The 12,265-nt window shown below is 45.5% G+C and overlaps 1 protein-coding gene across 5 annotated transcripts in view; it reads left to right on the forward strand.

Annotated features, from left to right (window-relative positions):
* The window catches only part of PHLDB2 (pleckstrin homology like domain family B member 2), a 115,424-nt gene that overhangs the window by 703 nt on the left and 102,456 nt on the right, over nt 1-12,265 (forward strand). The gene's annotated exons all lie outside the window — the stretch shown is intronic.

Consider the following 12,265-nt stretch of genomic DNA (forward strand, 5'->3'; position numbering starts at 1 on the left):
TGCAGTGTCTGCTTGAGGAGGAAGCTGCTGTCAGACCTTAAAGGGTTATGTCTGCAGGTCCAGCAAAAATCTGGCCTCTGAGTAGGTACTGTTCCTTTTAGGAACCAGTGAGCACATGCCTCTGGTAGAGCTGTTTAAATGGCCAAATTTGTGAATTAAAAGACTTTCGGTGTAGTTACCTATGGGTTGAACTTGCATACAGTTGTGAATTAGGTAGTACTTCAAAGAGGTGAATGCTGCTCCTGTCTGCTTTTGATCATTTTGTTTTCAGGAGTTAAAAATACAATCACCTTGTTTGCAAGGTACAGTTGCTTAGCTTGGCTTATTATTGGGAAGCAGAATTGATATAGGGATGCTTTTGTGCTGTGGTAGCTGTAGTGAGCAGCTTGGTGGAAGAAAGGAGGTGGCTGGCAGCACCTTAGGCACTAGTGTGTTAAGGTAGTTAGCTGGTAGCTGCACACAACATCGGCACAGACTGTCCCTTTATAGTGAAGGCAGACTCCTTAGCTGCTGGGTGAGCCTTTGAAAGAGTTCTGGTGACAGGAGCTACACAGCAATGAGTGGTCTTCACATGGAGACTTGCAGGTTTCACTTATATGGGTTAAAACCTTGGTGCGTGCAAAGCCTATATGGTATTCCATGCTTTGGTCTGAAAGGGCAATTTCTGTGTTTGATCAGATTTATGGATACCTTTGGTGTTTCATCTCTCTTAAATCATGGGGAAGTTTTGGTAGTGTTTTGATTGCTCAGCAGAGGCGCAGCAGCATCCTCCAGCACTTTACTTTGTACTGCAAGCAGCACCTTGGCACTTCAGGTAACTCCAAACCCAATTCCTCTTAAGTTGAAAACTTGGGAACGCAACGTACAGAAGGAACTGCGAGCTGAGTTGTGTTCTGTCGTGTTGCTTCTTGCAAAGACACCATAAGAGAAGGGAAATAAAAGACTGCCTGAGGGGATGTTCCTGCCTGCATCAAAGTCATCATCTGGCAGACTGGGTGGAGAAATAAGTAGGTTGGTTGGTGAGGTCTGCATAAAGGAGAATTAAAGATGGTAAAAATACTCTTCTTTAGCTTTCTGTAACTGAGTGTTCTCTTGTTCATACCACCTGAGCACAGGGTTGGGTTTTGGTATTCCTGGCTTTCTCCTAACTGGAAACTGCAAAACCTAAAATCACTAGTGCAAGAAAGAAACACAAGCCATCTTCAAAGAGGGGCTGGAGCAGTGCAAAGGGAGGAGGGAAGGTATGCAGCAGAGGTGGTGCTGCAACTTGCCCTTTGGAACAGAAAATAAAGCTCTTTTGGTTTGGGGCTTTTTTTTAAGGCAGAACAAATTATTACACCAAGTTTGCTCTTTGAATCACGTCCAGGACAAAGTTGATCTGATCTGTTCAGTGCAGTTCCATGTTTACAGAAGGGCTGAATTGGACTTGATTGTGTCCTTTGAAAGATGACACTGGCAGCAAATAAAATGCAATGTGCCAGGCATTTCTTCTGGGAAAGTAACAATCACTCGTATTTCAGCCTGAGTATCTCAAATTATGACTGGTTTTATCTGATTTTGCCTTTTTTTGGAGGAATGATGATTGGAAGCATTAAAAGCAGTCAGTTCATCCCCTGTGATAGCTGTTGTTGCTGGAAAAATGTGCTTTAGCCATTGCCAAAAGTGTATCACAAAGATAATCCCCTTTTCGCCCTCCATCAATCTGTCTTGAAGACTAGCCTTAGTGACAGGATTGTCTGAGGATGAAAGACACAAGCTCTATGACCAGGTTGTCTCCTTTGCACAGCACAAACATGGTGATAGAGTGATGAACCGGTGTTTCTCAAGACTGTTTGACCCTTGTATGCTGGATGTGTGCATTGCAGGGCCATGCACAATGCTGACAATAACACTAGAAACCAGGTGTATCCTTCTAGGCTTTAAGATTCAGAATGAATCCAAAACTCAGGGTTTTTTTTTTGCTTCCTGAAATATGTCCACAAAGGAAAAACAAGGATAGTTTACACTAGCAAATGGGTAAGTTGTGGGATCCTAGTAAGTCCTACCAGATAGTTGTTCATTTTTATAGTACTGCGTTTGGAAGGGATTTGGCAGTGCCATCTTTGTGCCGTCTGGGTTTTGTGCACAAGGGGGATTACAGTTTCAGATGGCTATTTGCTATCTCCTGGAAATTATTACTGATATCTAGACTACTAAAAAATGGCTTGTTTATGGCAATAAACTCAAGGATTACCATCTTTCCTTCATGCATTTATTGCCAAGAACAAGAACATTTAAGTAGCTTTATTTCCTTTCTGCATTTAGTTCCTTCCTCCTGTCTTGGGGCTAGGTTTGTTCCCTCTCCAAGGCTAAAAGATAATGCAGGCATTGTTAATACCATGTGCCTGGGAACTAGCTTCCCAAGATCATGCTTATAGTGAAACTCTGTTTACCCCAAAGTGAAATAGTTGGCCAGTGAATTTGTTCTCTGCTTTGTTACTCTGCTGTGACTCCTGGAGCAGAAGAGGCTGTAGAAGCTGTTACAGCAAGGCTTTGAGGAGAGAGTGGGGTAAATGAGATGAAAATGAAGCCTCTGGAGGATGCTGGAGCTCTCACTAGATGCTATGTGCTTCTGTACATGGCTGATGAGCAGTCAGCTTGAAGTCCTTGTCTTCCTGCCCCACTGGCTGAAAGCTGTTGGTTAGGGTGGCTTGAGGAAAACTGATGAAAATCCTTTTTACTGTCCTTATGCCCACTGAAATGTAATAGTTAAGATGTGTAGGTACTGCTGTTCACCCTGCCTGTCAAGAGGTACAGGCTGGTGGGTCCAGAGGCTCACCAGTGTGGTGACCCAGATGTCTACCATGTGTTGTGTTAGAGATGTGCAGTTGCCCTGTCCAGGCATCTTGCTTTGCTTGGGCTTGGATGGCTTCAGTGGTTTTCATGCATCCTTTGTGCCTGTGGAACAGAGAGGTGAGATTTTCCTTGTGGGTATTCAGCTTGGCCAAAACTACAGAAATGCTTTGACAAAATCAAGCTGAAAACCTCCATGCTATGTTTGTGTAGAAGAAGGTTGTGACTGCCTTCTGCTATGCTGAAAATGACACCGGTGGTAATCATACCTGCCCAGATCATAGATGTGTTGCATTACATTCCTGAAAGCCTGAGGAATGCTCCAGCCCCAGCACTGAGGACTCAAGTATGTAGGCTGACATGGGCTCTAGGCTAAGCAGACCGAAACCCAGCTCCCACGTAGGGACAGAAGAATGCCTTCTGCACAGCGCTGGGGTGCATCTCCAACCTGGCTCTTCCTGCAGGCAGGAATGTTATGCACCTCCCCGGGGAATGTGGAACCTCAGGGTCAGAGTTAGGCTTGGCTGTATGCTTTGAGATCCCATCTCTTAACATTACAGGGCACCACACCTTCTCCTCTTGAGGACTGCAGTATGTGGTAGGACAGGAGAAGGAAGGCAAGCAGGCTGTGTCCTCTGTGAGCTATCTCAAGCTCATGTTCAGACCTCTCTCATCTGTCTTGCATTCAGCATACATCTGCTTTGCCCAATGAGACTCATTGTTAATGGTGATGGTGGCATTTCCCTAACTCACAGGTAGCTCGCATGTAGTTGCGTACCCCAAGAGAGCTTCACTACATCAGGTATGGCTTTCTGGCTCCAGGTTGAGAGAGGGTTCAGACTGACTGCTTTCCCCAGAGCTGGTTGGTCTAGGACTGGTGTTGAAAGCTGCCTTTTACTTTCAAAAGCACTTAACCACCCTCCTAAATTATTAACATTGGCAGGATGCCACCAAATGGGGTGGAATCCAGTCCCAGTGAGGTGGTAGAGCTGCTCTTGGTGTTTTTCCTTGGATAGCAACCACAAAAGGCCACCTAACTATCATCCAAGTTTCCCCTCCTGATCTGATGGGAGCAGGATACGTTAGCATTGAGTCTGGGGGGGAGAGTGGGCTCTTGCCTCCTGTGCTTTTCTCTTTGGTGTCCATCAAAAGAACAGGAGAATTCAGAGAATGCAAGGAATCCTTCTGTCAGTTTTCTCCCTGCTTGTTTTAAGTGCCTAAGAGGGAGAAGCTGGTACCTCAGCAGACTTCCCTGTGGATTTCTATTCAGAACATAATTACTCTGTGATGCATTTTACCCTGCTTTTGATACTTAGGGAGGAGGCATCTGTCCCCAGGGGTATTTAGGACTCCTGTTACCCTGCTGGATTTGCTGGTGTTTGTCAAACGCCACTTGCTGTACTGCCTGCTAGCTGTTCTGTTTCAACACACCTCTAGTTGACCTGTGCTCTAGAGCCCTGTTAAACATTGCAGGCATGCTAAAGGAAGGGAGTTAATCTCTTTTTAACCTTGAGTGCAGCACTTAAACTGACTGGTGTGGCAGAAGGAGAAGTAGATACGCTGTGGCTGGTGCTAAACTCATTCGGAGGGAATTGGGCATGGCATGAAGTGTGGAACTGCAAACTTCATATCACGGTGGGATGAATAAGTTAGCATCTATGTGCTGGCAGGCATTTCTTTGTGGGGGTGTTGTAACCCACAATGCTTTTAAAGATCTAAAAGGAGCACTTGGAAAGGGTTTGAGATTGAGCCCAAGTGTTACTTTGCCGTGCTCAAGGAGAAGGTCACCAAGAGATGGTTAATAAAGCTTTAGCTGCTGAGCTCACTAAACATTCTTCCAGTTCAATGGCCTATGCAGAATGATGTGTTTAGTCAATGTTTAATTCCTAAGCAACAAATGGTGATTATCATACTAGAAGGGCCTTGTGGTGTTGACTGAAGCAGTGGAGGCCAAGGATTAAAAAGGTCATGTAGGGAGATCTCTTCTGCAGCCTCAAAGCACTCTCCTCCAGGTCAGGTCTCTTCACAGCAGGAGAAAAGAGGGAGAGAGATCCAGGCTGCCTTGAGGCCAAAGAAAGCTTTCCAATAAGAAAACAAACCAGCCCTTGTAAAGGAGAAAGACAAAAGGAGATGTTAACTGTGGGATGGTTGAGGTAAGGCAGGGGAAAGCAGGAAATCAGGAGGCTTCTACCCTTGTCCTGGTGATAGGAGAGCAGGAGTGGAGAGTGTAGGCAGGCTGTGATTGACAGCAGGAGGGGAAAGGTGCAGCAGCTGCTTGAGGATGCAGAGAACTGCCTGTGTTCAATCTGGAGAGGAGGTACAGAGGGATCTGCAGAGAGAGTCCTGTCCTCACAGGGTAGAGACCTGAGTGGGATGTCAGGTAGAAAACTCAGGAAGCCTTCTTGTTGGATGAGTCAGAAATGAGATAAGCCTCTAGCACTGCCTCTCTTTTCTCCAGGATCTGCCTGCTCCTAAATGGATACCCTACGTGCCCTTTTAGCAAATACCATGCTCTTAAAAAGCCACAGCCCTTGTGCCTGCAGAAAGTACAGGCTTTGATGCATGTGTGATGCTTCCTGCTGAAGATAACTCAAGGTTGCTACCACACCAGCTAGAGCACTTATTACCTTGTGTTGGACAGCTAAGTACTGCAGAAGGGCTGACATGGCCAGGCCCATGGGGTCTGAACAGCCACCAGTGGTGTTCAGCCTCAAGTGTGGCCTGGCTTTGGTTGAAGCTGCTTTTCCCAAGGACTCTGTTAACTCAGGCTTGGCACAGGGGGCTTGACTCCCACCTCCTATTAAATCAGTTTTAGGCATTTGATGTTTACAAGTCAGTTTAATAATGCTTGCCCTAGGTCAGTGGGACTGGCTGGGCTATTTTGGCATATGTGCCAAGAGGATGCATAGGGGTTCACTTCTTTATTTTCCTTGTTTCATACATCACCATGTAAAATAGCAATTACCTAGGATTTTGTTATACAAAGTGCCATTCAAACCACTGCACCTTCCAGATTGTGACTCAGTGTTTGGGATTGTGTTGTCCTAAAGGCAGATAGAGCTATTACTAATGTTGGATTTGTGTTTGTTTCTTGTTTGTTTGTTTGTTTCTACTATGCTTTAGTAGGCTGAGTAGCTGAGCCTGGGCATGTGCAACACAAACCAGAGTTCTGCTTGAGCTTGAGAAGATGAAGGCAGGACTGAGTAGATCATCTTTGGTCTACCCATACCTCCACTGCTGAACTACAGAGAGAGTGCAATGCTGCAATCTCATGGTAAGGCTTAATTGTGGCTAGGACATGCTCCTTCCATCCTAGATACTGACTCCAACACTGATTTAGTGGGTACCAGGAATAAGTTTTCACCCATGCAATTTCCAGCTGAAAGTTAAGTTTAGTACCCACATTATTTATCTTCGAGGCTTTCAGTCGTGGCACTGACTTAGTTTGCTGATGAGTTGATGCTCCTGTAACCAGGAAGGGCAACTCTGCAGAATTCATCACTTGAGGTCTTTATTTAGTTATTTGTTTTTTATTTCATGCTGTTCACCTTGAGAATGAAGAACAAATGCTGTCTATAAGTGACATGTCCTATGGGCCCGTATTGCTTCACTCAGGAGCAAAGCTGTTCCAGCAACCATGGTGCACGTTCCAAAGCCATTAGAACAGTTGTGTAAGTAAATACTGCTCTGCGGCTGATAAAATGCCTTTCAGATGTCTTTGTAAAACAGATTCAGGTGACCAGCAAAGAACCACATTCCTTAATCTTTGCAGTCAAATGTGAAAATACTTATTTTGATTTTTAACAACTTTTCCTTGTAAATATTCCTGTGAATTCCAAGTCATTAATTTCTCTTGTTGGAATAGCCTGCAACTGAGTGGCAGGGAAAGGGAAAGGTGACCACCACCCCTGTTTGCTTCCCTTTGGGAGTGTAACCACACAATGAAATTACTTAATGCTTGGATCAACTGGGAGGATGAAGACTTCTAGGGAGTGGGAGGATGGAAACCATGAATGGAGGATTTCCTCTGCTTATAAACCAGCATGTATGTGACTGCAGTTCATCTGGGAAGCTCCACAAACCAAAGCATGCTTGTGTGCTGCCCGGACGGAGCATGGCTGCAGGCTGCAGTACTGCTTCCCAAACTTCAAGGACCAGCAAACATCTTCAGTCCTCAGCTCTTCTCAGTGTTGTCCCTTGTCATAGAACTTCCAATTCCCAACCTCAACAGCAGTGTAGTCTCCAACCCACCAGGTCTTTATTCCCCAGCTGTGAGAACCCCTGAGCCTGAGTATCCTTTGGGTCCAAACTGATAGACTTAGCCATTATGTATTCCAAGGCCAAAGCTGGAAATCTCTTTTCCAGAAGCATGCTTTCAGAAAAGAAACAAAGCAGTCTTTTAGATATGGGTTGATGTGTTCTCAGGGTTTATTTTGTCCTGTTTCTCTGCTCTTCTTTCTTTGCTGTTGTTGATACCTCTTGGCTAAGTGTTACTTTCTCTGGATTGATTCCTTTCTCCACGTTGCCGCTTTGTGAAGGATGGATAGGAAACTACGGAAGGATAGTGTTCTTTCAGATGCTTTGCTGCTGTGATGAGCTGCTTGGGAAGATGGGAAGTGGAAAGTTACCCAGGGCACTCACTGAAAACTCACTGCATGAGTGAAGGAGGCAGGTTTGTGAAGGGAGAGGAGTGGGGCAGAGCCTGGAGAGCAGTAAGGAATGGAAGTGGGCTTTGAGCAAAGCCAGCTGAAGTTCAGCCTGGACAGTGCATGAAGCCAAACCCCAAGTCTGTTTTGACTGGGTAACTTAAGACTTGCACTTGGATGCTGTGGTCCAGGCGCTGGCCAAGCACACAGAGCATGAGCCTGCCTGAGTATGGCAAGTGTAGAAGTCATTAGGTTTGTTAATCTACATCCCAAGCCTGTCATATAAGCACATCCTGAACTTTTAAGTGTGTGCAGAGCTCTGGTTCCAGTACAGCACTTGAAAAATGTATCCTCATTCCAGTTCCTCATCCTGATGAAGAGAACAGGATTTATATGAGGTTTTAAGCACGAAGTTGCCTTTTGTTCTGTACTGTATTGAAGTCTGCAGATAGAAAACATATACAAAGACCTATTTAATTCCATTGGCTCCAGCTAGCAGGACTAGCATTGTTTGGTTTGGTTGTTTTGGGGGGGTTTGTGCGTGTGTCAATTTGGTTCTGTTTTCATGTGGGTTTTTGCATGTGATTATGTAGCATGGGAAATGTAAGTCAAATAACTGGGCTTGGCAGTTTTCTGTGGACATCCTGGGGTGTGGTTGTTGGCACGTACCTGGTGAGGGTCCGGATGGGACCAGCTGTAGGGAGATATATTTGTTGCCCCTTAACCGAATGCTTTCCCCCTCTGTCACGGTTTAAGCCCAGCTGTAACTCAGAACCATGCAGCTCTTGCTCACTCTCCCCCTTCCTCCCCCCGCTCCCATAGGGATGGGGAGGAGAATGGAAAAAATGTAACTCCCATGGGTTGAGATAAGAGCAGCCCAGTAACTAAGGTATAACACAAACCACTGCTGCTGCCACCAATGATAATAATGATAAGGGAAATAACAAGGGGAGAGAATACAACTGCTCACCACCCGCCAACCGATACCCAGCCCGACTGAGCAGTGATCTCAACCTTCCAGGTAAACTGCCCCCAGTTCTAAATCCTGGCCATGATGTGCTGTGGTATGGAATACCTCTTTGGTCAGTTTGGGTCAGGTGTCCTGTCTCTGCTTCCTCCCCGCTTCCCCTCCTCCCTGGCAGAGCATGAGGCTCACAAAGTCCTTGGTCAGAGTGAACATTACTGAGCAGCAACTAAAACCATCGGTGTTATCAGCGCTGTTCCCAGGCTGGAAGTCAAAACCACAGCACTGCACCAGCTCCTAAGAAGGAGAAAAATGACTGCTACTGCTGAACCCAGGGCACCCTACCTGCTCCCCCTTCAAGCCTGTTTCTGGAATAGCAGCTCATGGTTATGCTCAGTGTAAAGCCCAGTTCTGCTGCAAACATGGGTCAGCTCTGTCCTGTACCTGGAGCCTGATGCGATAACCAGGTAAATCCAATCCACTTTCTCTCTTCCTGTCTCCTAAATCTGTTTATAGAATCTGTTATTTTCACATGGCCTAATCTTTTATTTCCTTAATTCTGGGTTAGACTAAGTAGGGAAACAATCACTGATTGTTGTGTGACCTCACTTATGGCATTGTTGTCTTCTTCAACTTGAGTCAGTTTTCAGAAATAGATGAATCCAAAAAGCTAACCCAAGCACAACAAATGCTTCCAGAGTATGAGATCTGTGTGCCTAAAGCTTTCCAGCACCTCAGTTCACGAAACATGTCCTGATTTTGGTTTGCTGTGAGTTGAAACCTAAACAAAATCACAAGGTCAACTTCTGCCCATGAGCTCCATTATGTTAGAGGGGGAGATACAGATTTTAGCCCCAGCTGTGGTTTGAAGAGCTTTACAGGACCTTGCTTGTGTTTAACACCTTGTGGAAAGAGCAAGAGAAAGCTTCTATAGCTCTGCCTTTAGTTTCAAGCCACAGTGAGAGCCTTGCTTTGGCTTGGGGAGGGAGCTGCCTAGGCCATCATCCAGCTGGCAGAGATGAAGCTTTCAGGCCTCCCTATGGAGCCCTGCTCTTTACAGGTCAGCCCAGCCATGGAGTCTGGCCATGGGCAGGAGAGTTGGGTCCTGGCCAATTGGGCATGCTCTGCTCCTGCAGGGTAAGAGAGCAGCAGGCCAAGACCCAAAGCTCTTACAGTCAGGGAGAGGGTCTGAAAAGAGCCTGCCTGTCCTCTTCTGGGGACCTGGTGCTTCATACCCAGCATCAGCTTGGAAGGAAGGAAGGAGGTATCTCCATCATGCAGGACTGGATGGGGGGCATTTCTGTGTCTGTTTCCTAATTCCACACCGAGTGGAACAGGGCTGGAATCTGCTGCCAAGTTACCTCTGAGCCCTCCAACACTTCAGGCTTTATTAAAGTTATTATAATAGCTTTCACCTTGAAAGCATTACAGTCTTCAAACTGGGAGCTGTGCTTTGGCTGAGGAAGACCCCAAAAGCAGGCAGTGTTCAGATCGAGGCCGTTCTCTGCTTTCACAATTTTGACCCTAAAATAAAGAAAAATGCTTAAAATCCATTTGTTCTTACCTACTCCAAAGCTCTCATGCTGGCGTGACTAACAGAACTCCTGCAAGTGAGCCCGCATGATCCACAATGTCTTTTGCCCATAGTGGAAGAGCTTCCAAATCCCCCTCATGTTGATATATGCAGATACATGCATGTGTGTGTCACATTGATGAATCTGGATTAGAGTTTTCTCTGGAGTCTTTTGATTGAAACCTGGATGGCTTCAGATGCAGACCATTATGATGAGGTCTGTACTTGGCGAGTCTGAACTCAAAGATCAAGGCTAAGCCTGACCTCTTGTCCCTGCTATCTTGTTTGCTATGTGGCAAAAGGTATGTCTTTGTCACTTGTTGGCTTTCCTCTTTGCTGAATTTGCTTTTGAATCATTTCCTGGGAAAGAGAACCTTTAAAGCTGCTCTTCCACCTTTAGTTTGGGCGAGTAGGCTGAGTGCTGCTACTATGACAAGGGATTAGTTAGCACATGAACAGTTTCAAGTGCTAATCTCCTGTAGAACATGGGGTTTTGGAAGTGAATAATTGCTCCTTCTCTCTCCTTGTTCTGCATGGATACAGGTATTTCCCCAGTATCTGCATGGCAGTAGGAAGCAGGGTGTTAACTCCACTGATGCAGTGCTTCCACAAAACTCAATAGGCAGCTGAGGTTTTGAGTCAGCATTAAAATCACTTTATGGAGGACTACACTGATGATGGTCAAGAAAAGAAAGTCCTTCATGGTATGACAATACCTTCCCATCTCAGAGGAAGCCAAGACTTGCTTCTCAGTCCCACAGTGCCTTATCACTGCTTGTAACTCCTCATTGAGTTACAGCAAACAGCAAAAACTTGGTTTAGTTTCTGAGGTTTTGCTTTTACTTCCTGCTCCTTGAAAAAACCTGTGCTTTCCTCTTTCTATGCAATGAAGATGTGGTCCATGTATTCATTGTCTTCATGGGGGTTGACTTCAGCTTGATGTATATAAAGCTAAATGACTCCACTGTACACATACTGCAGCTGGAATGCTGGGAGGCTGCTTGCTTTTTCCATGTCCCAGATGCTTGGACATTCAACCTCTGAGTTCCTATGGAACAGCTGCTTGCTTCCTCAGGTGGCAGGTCACCAAGCATAGAGTGCTGGAGGGCAAAAGGTGTAATGTATTTGTGGGCGAGGAAAATTGAGTTCTTCCTTAGGAAGCCTTTGCAAAGACGTTTCACATGTAGGCACGTAATGTTCATCCCATCCTTTCTCCTTTAAGTGTCTGATAGTTTGTTCTATTAGAGAGACACTTCTTAATCCTCTCTTGTGTTCCAGAATGTCTTTTTGGGAGTTCAGTATCCAGGGAAAAGCAATCAAAAGAAGGCCCCGCAGCACCCTCTGATGTTTAACACCAAGTTAACAAGTCCCAAAATAGCTCCTCAAAGGGGTGGGCAATTTCAGGCCAGGTTTGCATGGTTCAGATTCTTGCTTTACCTTATTTGGCCAAGCAGAATGGGATCCAGCGGTCCCGGGGGAGTCTGCTGGGCAGAGATGAGGCTTTGTTAAGAGGAAAGTATGTGCTTTTCGCTTCAGACACACATGGCTAAATATGGGCTGTGTTAATAACAAATGAATCTGCTTTCTGGCAAGGCTACAGCTTCCCGACGTCCATCAAGTTAAAAAGGCAAGCACACTGCAGCCTTTAAGCATTAAGCTTTGGCTTAGCCAGTGATTGTACTGGAAGGTGTGTGGGGGGGAGCGGAGGGATGCGCTAACGTGGGCAGTGATTGTTCTGATTTCACTGACAAGTGGTTTGGGTACAAGGTAGCTGGAGTTGTCTAAAACAACTTGAAATGAACCCAAACAGGGCAGACAAGGAGAGTTATTATTTCTGTGAGCAGAGGCTGTATGTCACCGTTTCTCTTGCTTTTTTTGCTATATTTTTGCTTTGTTTTAAGTAGTCTTTTTGCTGTGAACAGCTATTCTCCATCTGAAAACTGCAAGTAGACCCAGCGTAAGATGGCCAAATAGTATGCATAGTTTCAGGGAATAAATATTGGCTTAGGATCTGATACTGGTCAAGTGGTACAGTTGAGGTGTGCCTTAAAAAATGTAGCTCTTGGGACAGGAGCTGTATCAGATTAAAAAGCCTCTGCTGGCTGCATGCATTATTTATCTATTCACAAGTGTTCTGACTCAGATATTGCCCCTCTGTGCTTAGTTAGGTATGAAATCTGCTGACACTTGGGGTGAGTTGAAGAGCATAAGGGAGACAGTCATGGAGAAGCATAGATGTATTGAAGTGTG

This window comes from Neopsephotus bourkii, unplaced genomic scaffold (assembly GCF_033783945.1).
Source record: "Neopsephotus bourkii isolate Nb327-2 ecotype Australia unplaced genomic scaffold, CSIRO-AGI_Nbou_v1 NB_532, whole genome shotgun sequence".
Lineage (NCBI taxonomy): Eukaryota > Metazoa > Chordata > Aves > Psittaciformes > Psittacidae > Neopsephotus > Neopsephotus bourkii.